Genomic DNA, 25,640 nt, shown 5'->3' on the forward strand with positions numbered 1-25,640 from the left:
TCTTAAATCCTACTTTATGTGGAATTCAGACGTAAAAGGAGAAGACTGAGCAAAACAGAGAAACAGATTTAGTTGACATCTGATACACGTGACCTTTGACCTGTAGCTAAGCTGAACCTCTGGTGGGCAATCAGTGAGCAGCAGCCTCAATTAGGCATTCAGAGACAGACGAGGGGTGACCGGGGAAATACCTCGTCCAGACAAGAAGCTTCAGAGCTCCAATCGGTGGCTGGACAGCTGGTTTCCTTCGCTGCCCCATGAAGACAGAATGCTCAAACACACTCCTGGCACAGAGTCGAAGGGTCTGAGTGAAGCTTCTTCTAAATGTGAGGCGAAATCTTTTCCAAATAAGTGTGAAAATGTTTTGAAAGTTATCTCCTCAACTGTGTCAAGAAGTGAAAAAAAGTCCCCCTCAATCACCCACACTGCTGCAGATTACCCTCTGCACCACTGCTTTCACAGCTATTTTGGAGCGTGGCTTCAGCCTTTAGAGGGGCTCCGTATCAGGTAGCTCGACCGAACGAGCTGCTGAAGTGCTGCTGATTGGATCTAAAGAGCAGGAGTCTTTTTCAGCCCTGATGACTGGCAGTCAGGAGCCTCGGTGGTCCACGCAGATGTCCTGGACGAGTTGATGCTGCAGGCAGAGAGCTTCTTGCGCGAGAAATCAGCCCTCTGTGTACTTTACTGCTCGATAAAAATCAAAGTTTGAGGCTGTGAAATACAACTTTTCCCCACAAGTCAGGAGAGAAATGTGTTGTTCCAGCTTACGTCAACACTCCACTGTAGCTGATGCAATCTGAATCTGTAAACATGCCACCGACTCTAGAGAGAGCAACCAGGCCGGAGTGTAAAAACAATACTTTTAATCTGAAGTTTTGATGTTTTTTGTCTCTTTTCTTTTTGGAATTTTCTAATTAAAAATGTTTTTTGTCTGTTAATTATTTTATCCCCTGCAATTAAATGTAGTCAGCAGGCTGTGGTGGACTTCGTCCTAAGCCGACAAAACAGGACATAAGAACAAACATAACAGAGCACATCACAGCACCACTACAAGCCGATGAAACTGAAAAATGTAATAACACAAAAAGAGGAAAAAAGTGCTAGATTGCTCAATCATTCGAGCAGTAGAGCGCACAGAGGACCCTGATGAGCTGCATCCAGTGCTGGTACATGATTTAAGTGCTCCCCTTCTCTTTATAGCCCTAGAAAGTTCCTATTCATCCGAGGACACTACAGCATCAGGAAACTGGCTATTTCTGGGTGAGAGGTCCTAGAGGAAAGAGCCGTCCTGTAAGAGGGGAGAATTTAACAGAGCAGACAGGGTGCGATTGGTTGGCCGTCATTTTCTGGGCATTTACAGGGAGAAACAGAAGGACGGCCCCTGCTGTTCATCCCAGATGATACACAGGAAACTCTGTGATGCTGATGCTGTGATGTGTCCCTCCTGCCAGTGTCTCTTTCTGCTGACACTGAAAAGGAGCAGTGATTGAAGAAATTAAATATTCAAGAGTTTTCTTTACTTTGACTTGCAGCTGCTGTGTGCATGTGACCATTTTTGTGTTGATTTTTCTCCTGTTGTTATTCATGGATGAGGCTGGCTAGCTAGCAAGCTGCTATCCACAGTCCGGCCCACAAAGCTCCCACTGGTTGAGGTGGTTCAGAGGTCTGGAACCGTGCTAGTTCAGGTTGGCTTGACTGAAGTTGAAATGCAGAAGAAGCTGCTGTTTCCAGAATTATTTTACACCAAGACACTCAGGAGTCTCATGGATATTTTAACAATACTTTAGGTTTATGAAATTCCCATCAGTGTTAATTATTTCAGCTTCAGTAATCATGTGTTGTCTGATTTGGTCGATGGCTGCAAATGTAACGATAGTCATCAAGTTATTGAGAGCAACAAAACAATAATTTTTCATTAAAATATGTATTTTGCCCCATCGCCACTGCCCAAATGACCAGATCTCACCCCATCGTATCCTGTCTGAACTCCATCATTCAAGCCTGCTTTCTCTGTTCCTGCTCACCCAAACATGTCGGCGTTGGATACGTCCATCAGACCCCGTGTGGGTAAACATCTTATCAGCAGGGAAGGCATCCAACTTTACATTGTCTCTTTAAAAAAAAGAAAAAAAAATGTTGGCTGCTGCTGAAGGCATCAGTGGGAATCCCTAATTGCAAACAATAGCTGTCTGGACACTGGCGTTCCCTCTCAGCAGGCAAAGACAAGCCTGCTATTATGCAGACTGGCACCGGAGGCAATGGGTGCCATCCAAACTGGTAGAAAATGCCGCTTCTCGGCGTCATAAACAGAGAAAAATGTGTTGGAACAGAGGGCTAGGTCATGACAGAGTCTCCCGCTGGCTGGAACCACAAGAGAGAGAAACTGGAGGCCAAAAAAAAAAGAGAATAATTACGCTTGAAAGCTTGGGAGTAAAAATAAATTATGAAAGCAGGTGGTTCACTCAGCTGGAAAATTCTGACAAAGGACAATAAATCAATGCATTCGAGTAAGCGGCCTTGATAATGAAATTCTTTTCATTTTGTGGGAATGAGCAGAAATGAGCATTCTCCCACATGCATGCTGAAGAGCTAATATTTCTTCTTCTGTTTATTCCATTTCTTCTGCAATGAACAGCTCAGTGTTGTATAGTGTTTGTATGAAGTGAGATGGCCAAAGAAAAAAAAACTCTATATTTTAGTCACTCCTGAAGTTCAGAAAAACCTTTATCACATCTGTATCCATCAAAAACCTCAAACGTTTGGAAATCTGCTCCCTTTTGTTCTGACCAGGACTTAAAAATAAACCGTCAGAGGACACCAGCATGGAAACCGTTCAGCCTAACACCGGTCCGTAATCTTTTAAAATAAACTCACAATGAAGCGTTCCTTCCAGCTCCAGGATCAATAAATCAAGCATCATTTATAGATGTCTGTGTAGATATATAAAATTGCCAATCAAGTCTTGACGTGGTGAAGGTGCCCACCTCTAAACGGTTTATCCATGATTTGTCCTCCTACCTGAGTCCTGTTTTTCCAGCCCCAGAAGATTATTTTCTTTGCTGTGACGAGAGCTCTTTAAGCAAAAGACTGCGGCTGCAGCTGAGGTTCGCCTCTGAACGACAGGTTTCTGTTTCTGCTCTGAGCTGAAGGGTCAGACCGGAGTTTTGTTCCAATTAGGCTCTGTTATCTTTACCTCACCTCGGAAAGAGAGGTTTTACAGCGCAAAATAGAGCGAGAGCGAAGCAGCTGAAAGGTGGGAGGCACATCTGGTTCAGCCGTCAAACAGCTTGAAGTGTTCGTGACGGTTCCAGCGACTGTAATTTAAACCCGGTTGCTGCTTTCATAACTTGAAGTGTGATGAACATTGTAGGCGACGCTTGGTCTGGTGAGGAAGAGGAGAACTGACTCTATTGCTTTTTATTGGCCTGATGGCGGTCGGCTACAGCACAGAGCGCTAATGAGGAAAGAATTAGAGGGGAAATTCTGGTGAACAACCTGGATCTCATTTTCATCGTTTTGACATCATTTCTAATTGTAATGAGAACACTGTGCTCACCTAGAAAGTCACTGATTCGAGAAACTAAAATGAAGTCAAGAAACAAACAGAAGACATTGAGGCAGGTTGTAAACAAACCTCGAGCTCGAGAAAAGAAAATGAAGGTGAACAGTAAAATGATTTCTGGAGTCGTCCATTAAAACATTCATCCCAGTTAATAGACCGACTCACTCTTCAGCTTTGATCTGCTGCGCTTGCTTTACTTATGCACACATAGTTTTTCTGCCTAATGAGCCAAATAAACAGCCCTGAACCCTGATAATTATGACTGTGCACCACACGATTTCTGTTCTGCACTAATGTGAAAATATGTTTCCGTTGAATATATCCTGGTGTTTTACAGAATTGTGCATCAACAACATTCTGGTGACAGAGGTGATTATAACATTTCATATGGACTCACTTTCAGATTTACAACCGGATAAGGAGGTTTGACTGACCGCCCATCATTTGGTGTGTCACCATGTTCTCAGGTCTCAGCTACAGGATTACTTAGTGACTACAAGCTGTGATAGACTGGATTTTCTATTTAAAAAAAGTATACCACTAATCAATGATCAATCACAAGGCAACATTTGAGAGTCAAGTTTATTTGTACTGCATGTTTCCAAAGGCCTCTGCTTCGACGGGTCGAACTAATCAATATTCAGTCACAAAGCTAACGGTGCGACAAAATGAAACACAGAGACGTGAAGAGGAGACCTGACATTTACCAGGATGCATTAACAGGATATTTTTGGTTGTTATGAGGTTTTAAACGAGCAAAGCTCATCCGATTGTTTACACAGCTAATTGAAGCTTATTAAAGCTTGCTCTGCGCACCCATCCTTGTGATTGTAAATGTCAAGTTTGTGCAACTCCCTCAGATTTCCTGCAGCTCATAACTTTACTAAGCTCGTTGTTTAAACCCATGAAGAAGTCGCCCAGTCGTCTCAGACCTTTTAAACTCAAAAGCTGAGAATAAGTTTGAAACGCAGCGCGGCTCGACGCGCCAAAGATCCGTTCCAGCCATGAGTTTTTGGTAACTTCCCAATCATAAACGCTCATGTTCACTTTCCGGAACAGAGTTGAGGCTGCTCGTGCACATGTAATGCTGTAATCTGAGCAAATGCTGCAGTTGATGGAACCGTGCACGCGACAAAAAAAAGAGACGAAATTCACACAAAGACGAAAATTAGACTGAATTTGACAGATTCGGCTGAGATCTCTTAAAAAGAGGAAAACACCACCTGCACGAGATGCAGCACACACAAGAGAAGCCATCATTATCATCAACAGCACACAACTGCAATCATTCCGTCACGCACACGCGCGCGCGCGCACACACACACAGAGCACAGAGTTTCATGTGATTCATTCAGACTCGTCAAACTCACACAAACACGCGTACACAAAGACTCATTTGTATATCAATCAAAACCCATTCACTCTGTCTGCTTTGGCTTGATGTCGCCTCTTCAGTGATGACGCCACCTCTTCCTCATCCTCTCTGACACATCAGCCACAGCCGCCGTCTCTCCGCGATGTTTCTACCCCGAAACGCTCATCAGCATAATAACAACAGCTCGTTTTCCAGACATTTTTTTTTTAAAGCCAGGCACGGATTTGTATGAAAAATTCACATCTTCTTAGTCTAAATCACAAATTCGGGCTCCAGCAGAGAAAAGCGTCTGAGGGAGATGCAGAAGATTCATCCCGCCTCTGAATGTAAAGTCTGCAGTCAGACAAGGCCACTTTTCCACTCTCAGAAAGCGGAGCATCAAAATTCTGCCGTGAAATGCAAACTGTTTCATAAACAGCAGCAGTAATAGAAAAAGTTTCCTGACGTGTCCACGTCCGGCCGTGGACACGCGCAGCTTACTAATGTCGTTTTTCAGGGTCTCAAACTTGCATTTCCAATCGGCTGCTTTTCACTTCTGGCCCTACAAACTTGACATCGCCCGTTTTGTTCCAGGAATATGCAGGACGAGGTCTCTGAGTCAGGACGCTGTCAGCGCAGATACATCAGAGCTACGATTCAGGTGATCTGACAAACGTTTGACCAGCTGACACATGACTGACAGGAGCTCCCCTTCGCTGACACATCAGCATCAGCTGCTCCCTGTAACTCAGATGAATGTGCGACTTGAGAGCTGCGCTGAATTTTGATTCATGCTTTGAGACTGGACAGGCATAAAAACTGTTCGGAGAGGTTTCTGCTGTTTCCACTGTCCAGTTTAGACGCACAATATGGAACATTTCTGCATAAAAATGTCAAAAAACGAAATGTCTCCAACCATGTTCAAATCCAGAGACATCTGTGATTTTATTCGAGGTGATGGTGATTAAGACGACACCTGAGAGAGGAATGACGTCAATGAACGTGACTAAACGCAACATGAATAAAACTTGAAGAAATTAATTCATCTGTGAAAAATTGAGTCACATCAGATTTATTTTTCATTTCAATGATGTTATTTAACAATGAAGACAATTCCCATGATCCCACACCACTTCATGTAAGTAAGTGATTTTCACAAAAGCTTTAGTTTAATGAGTTCAGAAGATCTTATTTTCCAGTCTGCTGACAAAGTGAGGACTTCCTGTCTCCCAGCAGTGTGATGTACCGATGGACCAGGCGTGGCGGAGCTCATTTCAGGCCGGAGAAACTCATCTGCACTCCTGAGAGGGCTGCCTGAACGTGATGCAGTGAGCCCGTCTCCTGAACGGGACAGCTGGTGATGTGTGACCAATAGCTGAGGCAGGGAAGGGCAGTAAGTGTCCACAAATCGTCCTGACACTAAATACACAGAGAGGGTTCAGAACAGACAGGACCTCTGAGTCCAGGGTCAATCTGCCTGGTCATAAAAGTCAGTTTGTGTCGTTAGACCAGGATGTCGACGTCACCGCTGACCAATAAAACTTCGTATTTGGAGACGATTTGCTGTTAGCTCAGAACAAGTTTGTAATTGAAAAATCATCTTAAAGTTGCGTTGCAGAGCTTTTCAGTCTGGGTCTTATTCTGTCTTTGGATCAGCTAACCTCCCACTTCCTTTGTAGAGATTCAGGAAACACAAACAGCAGCAGATCAAGCACAGCAGAGAAGCAGCACAAGCCTCCTGAGCCTTTCCAAATCAACTTACATTTCACATATAAATCATTCAAACACTCTCTGGCTGGAAGTTAACACAGAACGCAGCTCCCTGGATCAGCTATTGTAGCCAAGTGCACAGGAATGAAGTCCAGCACAAACCAGCTAACTGACCTGAAGTCAGAATGGCTCCAAATATAAGAATAAGACCCCAGTTTAAAATGATTCCTTTAAATGTGTGAGACCAGCACAAACCCACCCTTTCCTTGCTCATCCCCTACTTTCATTGGTTTACAATGTCTTTTCACTTTGCAGAGAGAAACCAATGCAGGGCTGAAGTGGAGCTCAGTGCTGAGATCACACTGCAATCACAGTTATTCACTTATAGCATAAAAGTTTTATTGCACTTGACGATCTAAATGAACAGAAAATTGCCTTCATTGCTTTTGACTTGCTCTAATTGTGCGCTAAAAACTGAATACTTAACTTGTCAAAAGTGTCAATATTCTAATACTTCTTATTAAAAAGATACGACCTCTGTTCATTTTATATGTGATAGCATCAAAAGTCATCCAAGGCTGCACAGAGGTGACAAAAAGATAATTTAAAAAATAATCAGCATTGCAAATATGTTGGTATGTGTTCTGTTCTGTGGATCAAAAAGGTTCTAAAGGTCAAAGTGAATGAGTGTAGAAGCCAAAATGTGATTAATGTAATGATCATGAACGACTACGATCACACAGCTCAAGGCCAGATCTCAGTTTCAGTAAGCCTTGGTTTGAAGCTGAAAAGATAAAAATCTAACGTGGTGATGCATTAAATCCTTATCATGCACCCCAGCTGGATATACTCGTATCTAATTGACTGATTTCTAATGAACCTGCATACTTCTGTAAACCTGTAATTGGCACGCTGCACCGGCTGGGCCTCAAACTGTGGCTTCTATAAATACTGGTCGATCAAAGAGGTCAGGAAAGGTCACAGATTTTTTTAATGCACCTTTAAAAACTTAAGAAGTAATGAGGCTCTTCATCTCCACCCTGCATCCATCTGCGATTCCACAGACATCAGGCGAAAACAAACACGAGTGAGTCACCGTTCTGAATTGAGTCCGAAGTGAAGGAAGCAGGCGGCTGATTTCTCCTTCACCCAGATCCACTGACTGATTCACTGGGTGATTTAAACTGGAATTAGTGACAGAACAGCGTGAGGCAGCAGACGAGCGTTCGTGTTGATGAGGAAGAAGAAGCGCGGCCACTCGTTTGAGGCTAATTGTCTTCATAACAATTTCCCAGAGGCGAAAGGCATGATTCTGGCAGCTTCCCACACACACACACACACACACACACACATCCTGAGGTCGAAGAGACATGTGACAGGCCACGGAGTATGAGCTCAGTTTCATCCAATTACTTTACATCAGCTTCTCTGGTAGCACATCCATTTCCCCTCCAATTATCAATCGCTTACTGGCCTCATCCTGATGCAACAGGGGAATTCTGGAAATGGGTTGCACCTGGGGTCAGGTCTGCCCGAGGAGGGTACGGAGACAGCTTTAACACATGTGACCCACCACATCCTCACCTCCACCCACAGCCCCCTTACACACAGACATGCTTCACAGGTGGGGCTAAATTACTCCACAACTGCCAACTCTAAAGACGTGACTGACGTCTCTTGACGTGGAAACCGTTCCATCATTTCTCCGAATCGTCTGATTTTTTCGTCCATGAGGTTGAGGAAGGATCATGTCGCCATGCTGCTCCGTTTCAAACCAACTGACATCACCTCATGAGTGAGAACGGTCAGCTTCCACACGTGCTCTCTGTTCACGCTTTGCCAAATTCACCGCTGAAGAAATAAAATATGAATTACATCCATGAAACTACAAGTTTCAGGAAGTTACAACAAACTTCATGTTTTGCTTTCAATCTTGTTCTGGCTTGTTTGATTATTTTTGTGGATTATAGGACTTTCGTGTCTGACTCCAGGGTTTTCTCACCAGTGCTTCTTTTTTGTTTTTACTGTGCAAAGAAATAAATAAAAACAACCCATTATGCTTGGGTGTCCATGAACTGTGGGTCCTCACAAATATACTGCAAATATAGCTGCAGTATTGTCATTACATCAACACACAACTGATTCACTTCTTGTGAATCTTGACTCATATAAGGTAAATTTCTCACATTAGGCTGAAGCTCAAAGACAAACTGTCCAAATTTTTATGTTCAAAACCATCAAACAATCCCAGTTAGAGAGCTTGAGTCAGAGGGCACGCGGCGTCATTTACACACTGACAGGCTGACAGGAAATAGTCTGGTTTTAATAAAGTGGCACATTCATCCTCTGAAGGCTCCTCGGGGAATTTAAACTGGTGACGGCAGCAGTCAAACACCAGTTTGGGTTGCCTGGCAACATGTTTAGACCAAGTGTAAGTGGCTGTGCTTCTGTTTGGTCCCCGTCACACCAGCAGAGAGATGCTCCGACCGGCCTGCTGATCAGCATCACGCAGCACGAACACTGACAAATCCTACTGCATGCTGACTGTTGAGCTGTTCTCAGTGACGCTGAGGTGACAGAGATACTCGTCAAAAGAGTCGCACTTGTTACTCTGATTGGCTGAAAATAAAGGTCCTGTATTGGTGCTACAAGCAATTAGACAGCAGAATAACACAACTCAGCTCTACAGCTCTCGTGTTTCAGTGGCTCTCAACCAACCTCTCAGCGTTTATTTACAACACCTGATTAATGAAAATACTGCAGAAAGTCATTCCTCTGTGAATGTCGCGCATGTCGTCGACTTCTCATCTATGTTGACAAAGTGTGGAAAAAACCCTGAAACAGTTTGCTTTCTGTAATTGGAGAGCAGGGGAAGCAGCAGCAGTGACCCACTGCACTTCATGCCTGTGTTACACTACTTTTTTCTGCATGGAGGGTTTCGATCATCGCGCTTTTGCAAACATGCAATTAAAGGCTCTTCTCTTTACTTCAGCTTCACGGTGTCATGCTGGTTTATAAAATCTGAGCATTTTAACAAAGACATCACAATTATCTTTTTAGCATAAAGCATCTACAGATATTAACAGCAGAGATGCTGTCAAAGCGTCATGTCGAAACCACCCAATGTGGACATCTGGCATCAAACAGAGAGACAACATCCCGCCCATTTCTTCCATCACTCAACTTTTCAACATTTCTTTAAATTGTCTGGTAGGTGGAGCTGAGCTGAAAGACTGTGATTAATCTGCAGCTACAGCTCACTACTGACTGACAGGCTTAATTAGAACAATTTCAGTCCTTCTCTAGCAAAGTTTTGACAAACAATATAAATCTATGTAAATCTACCTCTCAGTAAACTCTGGTTAAACTCAAAGGCATGTGCTAACAGGCTCAGACTGCCAAAATCCAACAAGATCCAGGATTTGAAGCTGCTCAATGACCTGATTCCTATATAATGCAGCAGTATCCGGAGTGTAATATCAAACACACAGCAGCAATTGAAGTGTGTTTTATGTTGATCTCTCTGGGTATATTTTGGGACTTTGAGAGATTGCCATGTGTTAGAGTGGAGTTTCCTGCCTGAGGTTTGATGTCCGCTAAAACTCTTAAGATCTGGCATGAGCGCAGCACTGAGTGCATATATAGCTAAAGGGATTCCCATACTGGATTCAGTGAGCTCAGAAACGTAAGTGCATGTCCAAGAGTCGGAGACACTGAGAAGGTTAGTAAGGAGAGACAGAAATGGAAGAGGAGCAGACAGAGAGCAAAGAGAAAGAAACCAAAAAAAGAAACAGACGGCCACAATCTGAGTGAAACAGACAGCGGGGGAAAAAAGGCACGTATGGACAAACAGAGACATGATGGAAAGAAGAAGAGGTGCAGCGGCGTCTGCAGACTTTGTCCAAATCTCACCTTGGTATGAGTGACCCACATTAATCCATCATCCTGCGCTGTTACATTTGCTGAGCTGAGACAGCTTCAAACTTCACTTTAGGTAAGAATCAGGGTCAAACGAATGTGAAAATGCTCCTTTCTCCAAATGGCTCGTCTCCCGTCCAAATTGGCTATTAATGTCCTTTGAACCTCGTCCAGAAACCTGATCATCAATTTTATTTTTCCACAGGAGGAAAAATAAAGTTGAGTTTCTCTGTTTTTTCAGCGCCTTCCCTGCTGCTGGTTATTGAGCCGCTGCTGTCAGTGAGGATGTGGTGTCTTTCTGAGGGGAATTATTTATTTATTTTCCTAGAATCCTTTTTACTGGCCTCCAAAGAATTCCGTGCAACTGACCCCAAAACTGCACAACATGCACCTGAATGCAAACTAAACTCTGATGCTAACAAGCTAAGCTAGTAAAAGTTAAAAATCAGTGTGTAAGCATGGCACCTGTGAGCACATTGAAATGTTAGCATTCTGATGTTAGCATTTAGCAACAGCTTACAAAGCACAGTTTTACTGGTAGCACCTGTGAGTAAATAGTGATCTAAAAAGGTGTCAGGAGATGTGTTTTTGGATTTTGGACAAACCAGGTGAGATGTTGCCCCTCATTCCAGTCTTTAAACCAAGCTTAGTGATTGAATCATACGACTGTCCGTCAGATGTGATGACCTTGTGATAAGGTGAAATAACAGGATGTTCTTACGTGTGCTGCTGTGATGGAGGCCTGGCTGCTCGTCAGCATTGTTTCATGTTGCTAACAAACAGCACTTGTAAAGTTACAGTTCTGGGGAATAGCTGAGTTTTTGGGGAGCTGCACACAGGACGCCTCAGAGACGTGACACATCTACTCGCAGCACTCTGCAGCTGCCACAGTAATCAATGTAAGCTGCTACACCACCTGCAGAGCCCACACATCCCTGCTGCTGAGCCACGCAGCCAGAGTGTGAACTTCTCCTTCCTCTGATGGAGAAGCTGCAGGGGGTGAAAATGAAATCTGTACAACATAATGCAAAACATCTACCTCTGTTCAGCTTCTAATGAACCTGTGTCAGACAGGTTTCTAAGATTTGTGGTTTGGATTCAATTATACGGCCAAAAAGTCTGAGCCTTGCACCACAGTTTAGACTTCCTGAACTATTTTAACTCACTCACTTTGTGCTCTGCAGGTAAAAAAAGCAGCCACATTGCAGTGCTTCACTTCCCCCTCTGCACAACACAGATGAAGTTCTTACACTGAGATACATGAAGTTCAAAGCACTGATCTGGTGATTGGCAGTCAGGAGCTTCTTCACATTGAAATATAGCCATTAAATGCTGAGGAAACAACTGTTACAGTAAAAAAATTCAACTTAAATCAGATCAGTTTAGATTTAGAGGTAGCAGCAGACACATCACAGACAAACATCTCAAAGCAGAGGTGTCTTATGATCTGAGTGAACTGACCATTAACACTGGAACAGACCAAGTTAGCTTCCGGACAAATAAATCAAGCACACTAAGTTGGAGTGTTTTGGATCAACCACATAAAAGTTTCCTCCTCATCTCTTCTCCTCGTTAAGCATAATTCAGATTTATAGCTACGTTTCATTTCATGCAGACAGCGGCTTTGTTTGTGCCTGATTCACTCCAGCTGCCCCTCCTCACCTGCTGGCTCTGCTCAAGTGTGAAATTTACTGTGTTAATGGGACAAATTAACATTCACACACGTGCACACACACACCTTCCAGCTCACACACACACACACACACACACACACACCACGAAGTTGTATCACTGTGCCTGAATGAGGATCTTCTTTCATATCTGAGCTGTGATTGTCTCTCTGACAGTCCTGTGGCTGCACTCCAGTAATCAAACCACCTTTGATTGGCTGTCATTTTATCATAAGGCTCACACAGTTTCTCAAACAGCGCTGCTAATATGCCCGACGTGTGAAATAATCTATAGTTTACATGTATAACTATGCCAAGTTTAACACAGTCTGATGCCAGTCGGCTTCACATGGTGTGTTTCTCCCTCTGCAGCTGATTAGCCGTTTCCTCTCTGTTGCTTGGTTACTTGTTTTCTTTGTTAAAGGGCGGCCAGTGAAGAAGCTGCAGTGTGCTGACAAAAGGAATTCGTGTAGCCGGTGAAATGTAAGTCGAAGGTTTTCACCTGGCACACCTGGACAGGAGACGACGTCTGGACAGGAGTGTGTGTGACAGAGGAAGAATCAGTGTGTGCTGCGTTGTGTTGTTTCTTTGCTGCTGTTAATGCTGTTAGATTAAATGCACATTCGCATGTTAATTGATTTGACTTCTCTTAAGAAGTTAACTAATCTGCAGCGTTGTGCCAAATTGCATTAATGAATATGTAAAAGCAGAAAGCCTCCCTCGCATCTTATTCAACCACTACAAACACCATCAGTCACTGAAGGAGGTTTTTGCTGCAGTGTCTCTGCTGCTGTGGGTGGGACTGGGTTTTATTTAGAAACTGTCAATACCACTGTGAACACCACTGCTTTTATCCATATTTATTAACGTCTTATTCAATTAAAAACAGACAATTTTCAATATAAAAAATGCTTCTGTCTTCACACAATTTTGGTAGTACAAGGACTTTGTCTGCAGAAAATATGGTCTGTCATTAGGAGGACATTTTAATTTAGAATAGATGTGATGAGAGAATAAGTCAATAACACATCTGCTGTTTTTTGCTCTGAACATTTTGTACTCTGTTGGTCTTCTTGATTTTTTCAGGTGAGGTCATTTTAACATTTCTAAAAAGGTGCCGCTGATTAAAACGTGTAAGTTTCAGGCTGACTTTGGCGTATTTATATTTCAAAGCTGACTCATGAACACTGTCCCTCACAAAGATAAATACAAATGCCTTCTTCTGCACATCTGTCCTTTCTGTCAGACTTTTGGTAATAATAAGCAGTTCAAATCCTCACACTTTAATCCCAAACCCTGTGCGGTGTTTGAGATCACTGAGGCATTTTCTGCCTCAAGCTGAAAAATATGGGGACAGGATATCACAAAGCCAACATCTGGCCAGTTGTTACAAGGAAGAACAAAAACACACTCATCAGCAAAATGCATCGACAAAACGTCTCACACCAGCTGCAGCTTCTCTCCTTTCTATTCCCAAGTTAGAGACGGAGAGAAAGTTCAGAGCTGATTCAACACTAAAGCCTCTCTGATCATCACGTGTCAGAGACGCAGGTTGACTGACAGTAGATACAGAGTGAATGCACAGTAGATACAGAGTGAATGCACAGTAGATACAGAGTGAATGCACAGTAGATACAGAGTGAATGCACAGTACAGCTCCTTAAATGATCTTAGGAGGCCAGTTGACACAGCAGAAGAAGCTCCAGAGCTCCACATATTTTGTCCTTCAAAATTTTAAGGTTTACAATAGGGTCTGCTTACATGAGCATCACTTGGTACAGGCATGAAAAAAATCCAGTCAGGACCAGCGTGACAGCAGAGCTGCTCTGCACAGCTTGATCCCCCCCGACACCCCCCCCCCCCTGCAGCTCCCCTCCCACTCGGCCACAGCCGAGCTGACAGCGAGTCACCACAACACCAAACAGACGCTGGTGGGAAACAAACCTGGAGTGCGCACGCCAGACGAAAATGCCACTGTACTGGCTGAAAGCTTCCCTTTGTGTCGTGAGGAAAACACAGTCCAGAGCGGTGAACTGGTGAGATGAAGCACAGCGTCTTCGTTTAGAGCTGCCATGTTTGATCATTAATGAGCCGAGATCAACAAAGACGCCGTTTTTCATCTGTTTAAGAGACACAGTGGCACAAACATAATGTCTGAGGTGGTTTTTTTTTTCGTTTTGGGACAAAGGTGTGCTTGTCTCAATATGTGTGGACGTGTGTTACTCAAGTTGTGGGGACATAAATCTGTTTACATGGTCACATTGTAGGGACAAAACGCAAGTCCCCACAATGTAAATCATTAACCGTTAGGGTGAAGACTTGGGTTAAGGTTAGGTTTAAGTTAAGGGTTAAGGGTAAGTCTCCAGTCTCCAGTGTTAGTTTATGTTTTGCCGTCTCCATCATTGTTCCGTACTGTTATTTGGTCTGCTCTGATCCCTCTAATGGACTTTCTAATGAGCTTTTGGAATCAATTAATTCACGAATGACTTACAGAAAATAATCAAATGAATGACTATATTTGCATAAACTGTTTTTCTTACCATAAATTCAAGCCAAATAAAAATGTGAGATGCATGAAAACACATGATTTCTGCCTGCTGCTGGAACAAATTTTTACGTGGCATCAAACGTGGCTTTCACATGCTGCTCATCTGGACTATGTTAGTAAAACATATCTGACAAAATTTGGCAAATCACTTTATATGACACAACACAACCCACTCACCACACTGTGAGACTGTGTTCTGCAAAATCACCCAAAAGTTATGTAACTCCTAGAAATACTGGGGCTGTGCAGTGACAACCTTTAGCTGTCTTGTCTTAAATTTTTCACATTTGCTTCTGTTTCCAACAGTGAATATAACACTGAACGCTCATGTGAGGCTGCTGAGGCAGGAAACCCGTCCGCTCCACGTAAATTCAAACAAACTGTCAACTTCAGCAGCGTTAGCAGCTCACATCTGTGCTTTTGTAAGACGGCTGATCAGAAGTGTCAGAAGCCTACGCGAGACTCCAGAGCTCAGCGTCTTGCTCAAGGACACTTTAGCAGATCATAATAAGACGGTCCTCCAGGTGAAGGACGGCAGTCTGCTCACTGCGCCTCCCTGCAGGAAATGTTAAATAGATTTGGAAAGTGAGTCTTAATTTCAGGTCAATAACCAGGCAGCTATTTCAAGAACAGAAAAGATCAAATTTGCCTTCCAGATTTGTCACTTTGAAAAACTGACACGTACTGTGGCAAAGTGCTTTCAGGCAAAGGGCACGAAAACAAAACTCCAACACAAATTACTGTTTTACTCTCGAGACCTTTGATATAAACAAGGGACGTTTTACTCAGTGTTTTGGAATCACTCCAAATCAGAAAGTCTGAATTTCTCTTCACATAAGTTTGACTGAGCACAGCGCTGATTGCTTTTGATCCACACACACACACACACACACACACACACACACACACACACACACACACACACACACACACTGAGAGTGAGGTCAAACCGGCTCTGTGGATTCAGACCTTCAAACCTCGGTCAATGCACAAACGTCAGAACTGTTGTGCGGTTCAGTAGTTGGAGTAAACGGATGCTAACACACCCTGTTTAACGCTGTGAGGTCATCATCCATCACACACCAGTGGACAATGTATGTCAGTAATAATGTGCCTACAGATTGATGTCAGCTTTATGCCATGGTGTTGCTGTTTTTCCGTGCTGGACTCAAACCAAGAGTGATGTTCAATCTATTGACTTTTTCCATTGACATCTCCATGTTTCGTCCAAAAGCCTCTGGACAACTACAAGCAGGAAGTGTTAAAACATCTCAGTCATCACTTCAGCAGCTGAACAATTGATACAGCCGGCAGTGTCATGTGATCAGGTGGGCCGGTCTTAAATAAACTGTGGTGCCTGTCTACAGTTTCATCACAGGACATGTAATAAAAGAGCAGGCATCCTTTTCCTGAACAGGATGTCCAGAAGAAACACTACACCTGCTTTCACAGCTCTCTCTCTTCACTGCACAGGCTCGTAAACAGCATCACAATCACGGGGAACGTGGAGGGACTCGACTTGGGGATACTGCTGCAGGAAAATGTTGAGAATTAACACTGATACGAACTGACAAATGAAGCAGATTTCAGTAAACGCTGCTAAACGTACTGTCCTGAGGAATCAGCGGGGCGTTTTCCGAGCGGCTGAATGCCACATTCTTATCTTCGCCACGGCGCTCATTACCATTCTGCACATCTAATTTTAGCGTCTTTCTGGTCTCTCTGCATGCTATAGATAAGATTTGGGTTTTCACAGCTGGAGTGAACATGTCTGTCACATCTACCTGATAATCATCAGGAAGAAAATCAGCATGCTCATTTTCTTATTTCCTCAGAGGTTCAAAAATGAGAAGAAGCACGGGGCTCGCTTCTGCCAACAACACAACCACACACACACACACACACACACACACACACACACACACACACACACACACACACACACACACACACACACACACACACACACACGCAACGGAAACGCTGTGCAAAGCGTGAGAAAGTTTCACCTTGTGAGTTCATGAGGGCTCGATGAGGACGGAGGGAAGAACGCTGGCTAAAAGCAGCTGTTCGTTATGTTAACGTCACATAATCATGAGACCCAAGACGAAATTCTGAACACAAGGATGTGCTGCTTCGGTGGGTAATGCACAGCTAAATCAAGGAATTCATTGCGAATAGGGTTTTACACAGGCTTTCCAAATATAGTAAATGGATCAATATAAAGATATATAGCCTAAATATAAGTATTGATACCCCAAATATAAATATAGTTTGCCTAAACATAGATTGCACGAGATGTTTCTATAGATAAATACAGGAAATAGCCGTTTTTTAGAGAATGCCTAGACATACCATTAGAAAAACATGTAAAATATTAATTTTCTGCAGTATTGTTATGAGTTTTTATTGAACTTGGACTCGTGTAAGGCTTCATGCTGTGGTCCCATTGTGTAATCCAGCTAATAAGGCCCAGATACAGTCATCTATCTGCAAAAAAAATATTCAGGCCGAAATAAAAACCTTCACATAAAGTGATTCTGACTGCTGTGGATGTAACTTTAGCATGTTTCATTTCAAAAGAGACCAAAGCCATGCATGTACTCCAAACGCTTCAAGCGCAGCTATCAGTTTGCTTTGGCTCTGCCTTGGATGGGTGTTCTAGTTCAACTTGAAAGGGAAGGGGCTAATTTCTGGAAACATCAAGCAAAATGTCATTGAAAAGATGTTGAACAGATTAGTTGGAATAGATAAAATAAAATAATTTGGTGTTGTTTGAGGACAAAAAGATGGAAACAGGGTCCTGGAGGAAAAGAATACAGTGAGGATTTAATGATCCATTCTTAACACAGAAAGATCCGTTTTGACAAGGTGAGCCTCAATTTAATGCAATCGAGACCATAAGTGACGTCTTTTCAGACTAAAATTGGCTGCATTTGGACACACTGGTGACGTACACTCAACTCAAACCAGAGTAGATCGAGAACAAATGGCACAATGCTCAGATTCATGTTGAGGTTAATCTGTCAATCTTTTTAATCTGAGTTACTGCCAGAACACCAGATTTAGCAAATATCCTCAGCTTGTGTGGACACTCTGTGCTCAGTAGGATGGAAAATTCCTGCAAACAAACCTTGAAACTTGTCAGCCTGCTGGGCATCTGTGCCGCAACTGTTACCACTGTGGATATGAAGGAAATCTGTTGAACTGGTTTACAGCATAAAACAGAAAGAGGAGGCTGTGATTCCTGAGCAAAGCTTTCTGTAACACCAAACACAGGAAAATACAGCCTTCAAACTGACACACTCATGTCCAGTCAAACAGCATTTTCCCTGCAGAAGTGCTGATAAAGCCGCTGAGGCAACGCCACAAACTGTAAACCAGATAAATTATTCCTCATTGTATTATGAAGTTGGATTCCATAAAGGCCAGAAAACTATTTAATGTTCACGACTTTCTTCCAGTGTAATGAAGGAGTTCAATCAAATATGTGGAGGATATTCCTTTACATATTTAGTTTTGCATATCCTGTGTGTATCCCGCGGCTGTAAGTTCTCACTCCTGGTCTAATCCCTTCCACACAGAGAAGCAGCTGCTGTGGCTTTAATCAGCGGTGTGGAGGTGGTGACGACTAAAACCACAACACAGGAGCCCACAGCAAACAGCAGAGTTTCCTCCACATCATTAAAATGCACTCCGGACTGGTGCTGCATGGCTGCCCTCTGTGTGTGTGTGTGTGTGTGTGTGTGTGTGTGTGGATGAAAGCTTGCACGTACAGTGTGTATCAAAGACAGAAAAAGATATACTGACTGTGGAGGTCTGTGTGTGTGTCAATAAGATCATAAGCTCCCTCTGCAGAAGTCTTTGGCATGTGTGTATCAAAGGGAACGACTCTGTGTGAAAACACTGGGCAGACTGCAGCTCCGAGCCACTTGTCAGCACAAATTAGCTAATTGTTCTGCACTCCAACATGAAATATGACATATTTGTTTTAATGGAGAAGCTGGCAGAGACACTCTTCCAGCTCCTCTTTTGAGTTTTATTTCAGTTTTTTCTCGTCTGCGTGTTGAAACGACTCGACTGAAGTTCAGATCTCCTCTGCACCCGAAGCAGGAGGGACGTTTTGGGAAGGCAGCTTTTGAAGAGGTCCCACTTCCTTCATTTATCCTGCTTTTGTCCTGCGCTAGCGCCGCAGAGTGAACACTCAGCATTTCCGAGTGATAAATGGTATGAGAGTCTTGAGCTTGGTGAGGGATGAAAGCAGGGAAACGAAGATTAAAATATTCTGCACAACCTTTCACATTTGATCCAGAGAGCAAAGTGAAATGGTTACCTGTGCAGAACACGACATGCTGAGGACTGAGATGAGCAATGACTTTTACTACTGAAATGAATACTACTGTGAATTTCTTCACAGTTTTTTCGCCTGTTTGATACAGAAACCAAGTCAAGGGGGGTAATAAGTTCAGTTCTACTGCTGTATCCACGTTTCTTTCTTTTGATTCTTGCTTTCCTTTCACATCCGGCAATAAGAAGAATTCTCTCATGGGCGATACCATCGAATTAAAAACAATACGAAATGTTCCCCTCCAGGCGTTTATCCCCCATCTTGATTTCTTTACCTGAATACTGAATGACTGAATTAATAGAATTAATGTCATCTCTTGTGAATCTCAACCACGGCCTGCCAATCATCTCCTCACACTGCAGCATTAGCACACTTAAAAGTGTCCCTTCTGTCATGTTACTGCTACATGTGGTTGAATATATTCATGTATTCACAAGCTCGCTTCATGTCCAACGTAAAACATTTAAACTTCAATGAACTGATTTTTGGCCATTTGGTGCAAAGAGCTGCTACAGGTGAAACAGTGAAGTGAAGCTTTAACCAAACCTTCAAACCGAACTGAACTGAGTCACCGCTGTCTCTGAGAGACTCAGTAGCTTGTAGCAGTGGAGCTCCCCTGACTGGTGATTGACAGCCCCATTATCAGCTCCGCCGTGATGCTCAGTATGTCACCGCCTGGTAAAAGCTTGATGAAAGACTCCAAAAGTCAAATAAATGATCATGACTCGATAACTTCGCCGAAAACAGAGCGACAGATATTATCTATTAATCTTATAAAAAGGTCATGCAAAAGTCTAATTTTGCACTGAAACCAGCATCAGACTGAATTTTTGATCTACACTGAACAAAACAGTTTGAAACAGCAGAGAGATTTCATGTTTATAAGCATTTATTTGAACTCCTGTTTCTGGAAAATGGCAGTCAAATTTTTATTCTCATTTTAGCTCTGTGTTCAATTCCAGCAACTATGGAGAGAAACACGTGGTTGTTTTCCTGCTAGATGCTCCACTTTCCAGCAAGTCGCTCACTTTCGTAACATTTTATTAATTAAGTTGTCTTGGTTAATGTTTAATTGGCAGAACAAAGACATCTTAAAAAAACTTTGCATTATGGGGCCACGAAACCAAAATATGGAGCTGAGTGACAACCAAACGCTCTGAAAGCTGAAGGAACCTGCAGAGCTGCAGGATAATTCTCTTTGTTCACTACCAGTGACCCCTTTGCTAATATATCTAGATATTTGATCTATTATTAATATAAACAAAGTGCAGTTTGAACAAAATTTAGTCTAAAACAATGTTGCTGTCAGCCTGAAAAGGCCTTGAAAAACTCCCAAAACAACGAGGACACGGTCTCTTTGTCGGCGTTGCCACACCCATGCAGAGTGTTTGTGGAGGAGATGCAATGAGACGTGTGAAAAGCAGGCAGGCTGGGGATGTTGCAGGATGCGAGTCGTTTTCTGAAAGGGGGGGATCAAAGAGCAGGAGGAGGCACTGGAGGCTGAGCCGGCACGTGCCTGAAGTGCTGTCACTGACAGGCGGGATAAATCACCTTGTCAGGCATGAATGGAAACAGGTTAGAAACACTGTATAATGGAGCACTCAGCACAGACACACGTGCACACACACACACACACGTGCACGCACACACACACGCACACACACACACACACACACTCTCTCCACCTCCTGCTGACTCCTGTCCATCTGGGAGGGTAACACATTCGGAGGCTTGGCCGATGTCAGTCTCAGCACCGGAGACGGTATCTTTAGCGCGCTGCCATTCAGATACGATCGCGCTGAGCTGAATGGAAGCCTCGGCGTCCTTTTTGCCTCCGTTTGTGTGTGTGCGTGCTCGGCTTCATGCATCAGCAAGTGCTTTTTTTTGTATGAATGGAGGATTTCTTATTGAGATTACGTAAGCAGTTGCTGAATGAATTATTCAGTCTGTGATTTGAAAAAGATGGTGTACTGTGTTGGCTGCCAAGTCTGCACTCTGCGACACAGCCACCAAACGGCATAAGTAGGGCTTGAATGGAGGGATACAAAAAAGTAGAATAGACTCAGATTGTGCTGTAAGCTGCTGCCAATGCTGCAGTGAAGAGTTGAGGTGTCAAAATGTTGTACAGGTGGTTTGAGGTGACAGATGATGACTGTTAGGAAAAGATTTGGGGGCACGGAGGGTTAATCCGGCCACACCCTGTATGCACGATGCTAAGAAAGCACTCTGTATGCACACTACTTCCTGTGTTGGCACTGAACGCTGGCATTGGACATACATTTTGACATACAGAATCTTCCCTTATGGTGCTATCTGACCAATCATTTGGATTTGAACCAGGAGTTTTTATTGAAAAAAGAAAGAAAAACGTAACCATAGCCTTTGTAATGCACTATCCCCTCACAGTGACTGCTAACTGTCTGCATCATTATCATCACATGGAGGACAGAGTTTATGCCCCTTATCCATCTCTTGCTACATCCGTGAATGGATTACATAGATGGCACAAAATCAACAGCCGAATGAACTGAATGAATAAGCAAACACGAGAATGAACGAGCAAACAATTGACAAATGTACTGTAACAACACAAGCGGGCAGAGGCGACCTGCTCTTTCCACCTGTCTGTTTGGTTTCATGCCGTCTGAGGCCAAACTCTCCTGTTGAAAGCAATCATCCAGAAAACGGGATCTGTCACAGGACACCTGGGGTGGCGAGGAGGGGGGGGGGGCAGCAGAGCGAGGGGGGAAAGCTGATTCAAGGAGAGGAAAGAGAAGCTCGCCGCTATCTGATCGCTCGCAGTCTGACTGACTGCATCATATTGACATATGGCTGCGACACGTAGGCCTGTTCCAGGACCGTCGCAATGGTTGCGTAAATGTCCCTGACATGAGCTGTTACTTAGCAGGATGTGTCTGACATGCAAAATATTAGGTGTTAGTTAAAGATAAGCTCAGCGTGACACGTTTTTCCATTCATGCAGTGTTAGCTGGCAGAGTTTCAGGGTCTTCCGCCATGAAGACTTTCACTGCTGGTACTTGTGCAGTGAGTTTCATATGTGGATTTTTTTATTTTCTTACTTGTCAAGTTTTTTGACTCTTATTTATTCAGAGAAGTTTGAAAGAGAGGAAGTGTTTCTTTTACAGGAACACCTTGATCATATTTGCACAGTTATACACATTCACACCTGGCAGCTGCTGAACAGGTGACCTTCAAGCCAAAGGTTACTTCTATAACCTTTAGGCATTCACTCTCTGTGTGTTTGGAGACTGACTTTTGCTGCTGGTCCCACCATTAAACCAACCAGAAACGCCTCCAGGGCACAGAGGCACTATTTGCCACATAATTCTCAAGTTAAACAACTATTTATGATAAATTCAGATTTAAATACGGGATGCCAAATGTGTGCGATGATTGTGTTTTTTATTGCGACCTCTGAGCATGAAACTAAAAGCAGGACTGTCATCGTAGCCCTAACTGTGCATCTTTGGCAGAACTGGAGCAACTTCAAAATTTTCAGCTCCAGACTTCTCTTATCATGACTCAAACCTGCACTGTAAGATAAACTAAATAAAACCAAAATATAGTCAAACTGAAGAGAGATTAATTTTAGATAGAGGTTGTGCAGCAGCCATCACTTTTGTTTCGATTCAACAGAGCAGTCCCAGAGAAAGGGAGTTTCTGCTGCATCAACACTCACTGTAAACACTGCCAATGCAGTGTGCAGCTGCCAAACCTGATGCATTTAAAAAGTCATGTTAAACGAGGGTAAAGCTGCAGCACTGCACGCATGTTATGTACTTTTTATACTATACTGTTTTATATGGATTGTCAACTGAACTGTTTTATAAACATACCTGAATGGACTAATTCTTAACATTGGTTGTACTGCATGGTGGCAATTAAAGCTGCCAGTTAAATGGATGTGATTTTGACAAATAAGATCAGATGAGACTTGACTTCAAGCCATCTGCACATTCCTACACAACAATATTACATAAAATCTGTGTGACATGAAGACTGAATGCACTCTGCCTCGTGACAAGCTAACAGAAAGCGTTGCTAAATGGTCTCCACCAATCAAAGCCGCTCAGAGACCAGAGGAACTGGGTTATGCGTTCGGAGCCTCGTTGTCTGATCAAAAATGAAAAATGATAACGATTCTTTGCTCGAAGGCGTTTCGTGTTACAAATAATCTGCGATGCACTAAACAAACACGAGCAACTGCTAGTTTGAGGACTTATATACTTTAAAATGCATATATGACAGATTAATGTTTAATTAGCTTTTTCTAGAGAATCTGTTCTTGCCTTTTTATGTCTCTGTTGTGTCCAATCAGCTCTCTGGCTTTTTTTTACATGCATGTGTACTTCGACAATTTTGTCCTATTTGCCGATGATAATTTTCTGTTCATATGTAGCCTGCGGTCCTAACAGTAAACCTGCCAAGTGGGAGGAAATGGGTTATCACTTCAGAGATGCTACTGTAGCTCATGTAAAATTTAAAAATCCCTCACAGGAAAGTCTACATAATGTGGACCACATTTGGAGCCGGAACTGGTGTTAAGAGGTGTAACCGGGGAATAATCCGAGCCAGAGGACAAACTCCTGCATATATACTGCACAGACCATATGGATGGTTAATGAGAGATAAGACAGTAACGTGATGCTGTACTGACAGAGCATGCAGTGCAACATGTGTGATACGACAAATAGATTTCTGCCTCCTGGTAAGTTAGCAGCAACAGCATACACTGTCTCCACTAATTAAAAGATAGTGGGTTGAAGCTTAAGAACGATGCTAATGATGCTAATTTGGCATTAAAAATGGTTATGGATGTTATGGCTGCAGCTGTGTTTGTGCGTAACGATTTGTCATCAGCCAGTAAAAACAACATACAGACACATATGTTACCACGCTACTTAACATATATGACACGAGGATGGGTGTATGTAGGGCGCTGCGTGGGCCGGTGTGGAAACACGTCAGAGATCAAACTCGCTGGCTGGAGCTGCTGGGTTTCTCTCAAGGCTGCTGGAGGCTGAATGAATATGAAGCAAGATGCTGAGTGGAAAGACGTCTCGCTGAATTTCTGGATGCTGGAGATCATTATCACTGGAAGTTATTCCAGCCAAATGTGGTGTTATTACGGTTAATGTGCATGTACTACAATACTAATTTGTTAATGAACAGTGCTGCCTCGTTGCTTGACCAGTACAGTTTTAGCATTTCAGCCTCTTCTTCATGCACAAAAGGATCACACACCAACAGGACATTTTAGTTTTGTAAAATAACTGTGAAGTTCCCGCCAGGCTTCATTTGCTGTTAAATTTGGCTCAGTCAAGGTTTTTGATTATGGTTTAATTTCGTTTGATGTGAGAAATGATCATGCTTAAATCCGCATGGCCCACAAGTTACTGCTCTCCTCACAATAACATGTTTCATTATGTACAAATAAGAGCAAATTTCCCACCAGAACAAGCTTATTGAGATTTGGAAGACTGATTGAATTTCCACGACAACACACTTAAAAATCTAATGAGATGTTTGCGTCAAACAATCGTTTAAAACCCAACACAGACGGCAGGAGTGATGTGTCGGGGATGCTTGTGCTCTCCAGCTCCTCCATCTCTAAACAAGCCAAATGTCCACAACAGGAAGATTTCTCTCTTTGTTGGGAAGATAATTAGTGCATAAATTCAACAACATTCAGCCTGTTTTCAGTCAGTCTGTCCTCCTGCCTCTGGATCTCTCTCTTCTCATCAGTCTGTGGGTCAAAGCAGCCCAAAAAAAAAGTGGTCCAACTGTGCCTCCACAGTGACGATTCAAGAAATATTCTAATCTCTCGCTCACCTTCAGGCTAAAGGACATCAGCCGAGCAGAGGGAGCTATAAAATGACTCCACATTCCAAAGCAATGAAAAAAGACCACCCAACAGCTTCAGCAGGGTCCCCGTTTTAATCAAAGCAACAAGCCTGAGGGAAAGACAACTACAGAGAAATCCCACGTCGTCTATTGTTTCCTCGGCTGAACCAAATATCTGAAGATGAAAACGCCCTTGAAGAAGACACGAGGACAGGCCATTCATTTTTCCATGTGCATAACTTCAGGCTGGTTTATCACACGATGCGGCAGCCACGGCGGTCATTTTTCCAGATTAACATTTTCTTTTTATTTAATGCCAGAAACTGCATTTTCTTATTATTTTCTGGAGGTTTTGTTTGGGGTCGACTTGAAAATCATGACCGATGCAGATGCTTCCACTCAGGTCACAAGGGCTCGCTGAAAGGCTTGATGAGCATTAAAGTGACGCCACCACCGTCAACAGACCTTAAAGGTACTGAGGGGATGATGGAGGACATGATAGACGGCGTTCCACCACCATCCAAACACCAAATAAAGGAACATCTTTGGAAGAATGGTGTTTATCCCTCCAGCAGAGTTCCACATTCTTGAAAATTTGTGTCAGCGAGCACTGAAACTGCTCCAATGCTGGAGCTGGAGCTGGAGCAATGCTCCGATGCTGCTCC

At 43.2% G+C, this 25,640-nt stretch overlaps 1 protein-coding gene across 2 annotated transcripts in view; it reads right to left on the reverse strand.

Moving 5' to 3' along the window:
• The window catches only part of htr4 (5-hydroxytryptamine receptor 4), a 141,390-nt gene that overhangs the window by 73,169 nt on the left and 42,581 nt on the right, over positions 1 to 25,640 (reverse strand). The window lies entirely within an intron of this gene.

This window comes from Chaetodon auriga, chromosome 9, assembly GCF_051107435.1.
Source record: "Chaetodon auriga isolate fChaAug3 chromosome 9, fChaAug3.hap1, whole genome shotgun sequence".
Lineage (NCBI taxonomy): Eukaryota > Metazoa > Chordata > Actinopteri > Chaetodontiformes > Chaetodontidae > Chaetodon > Chaetodon auriga.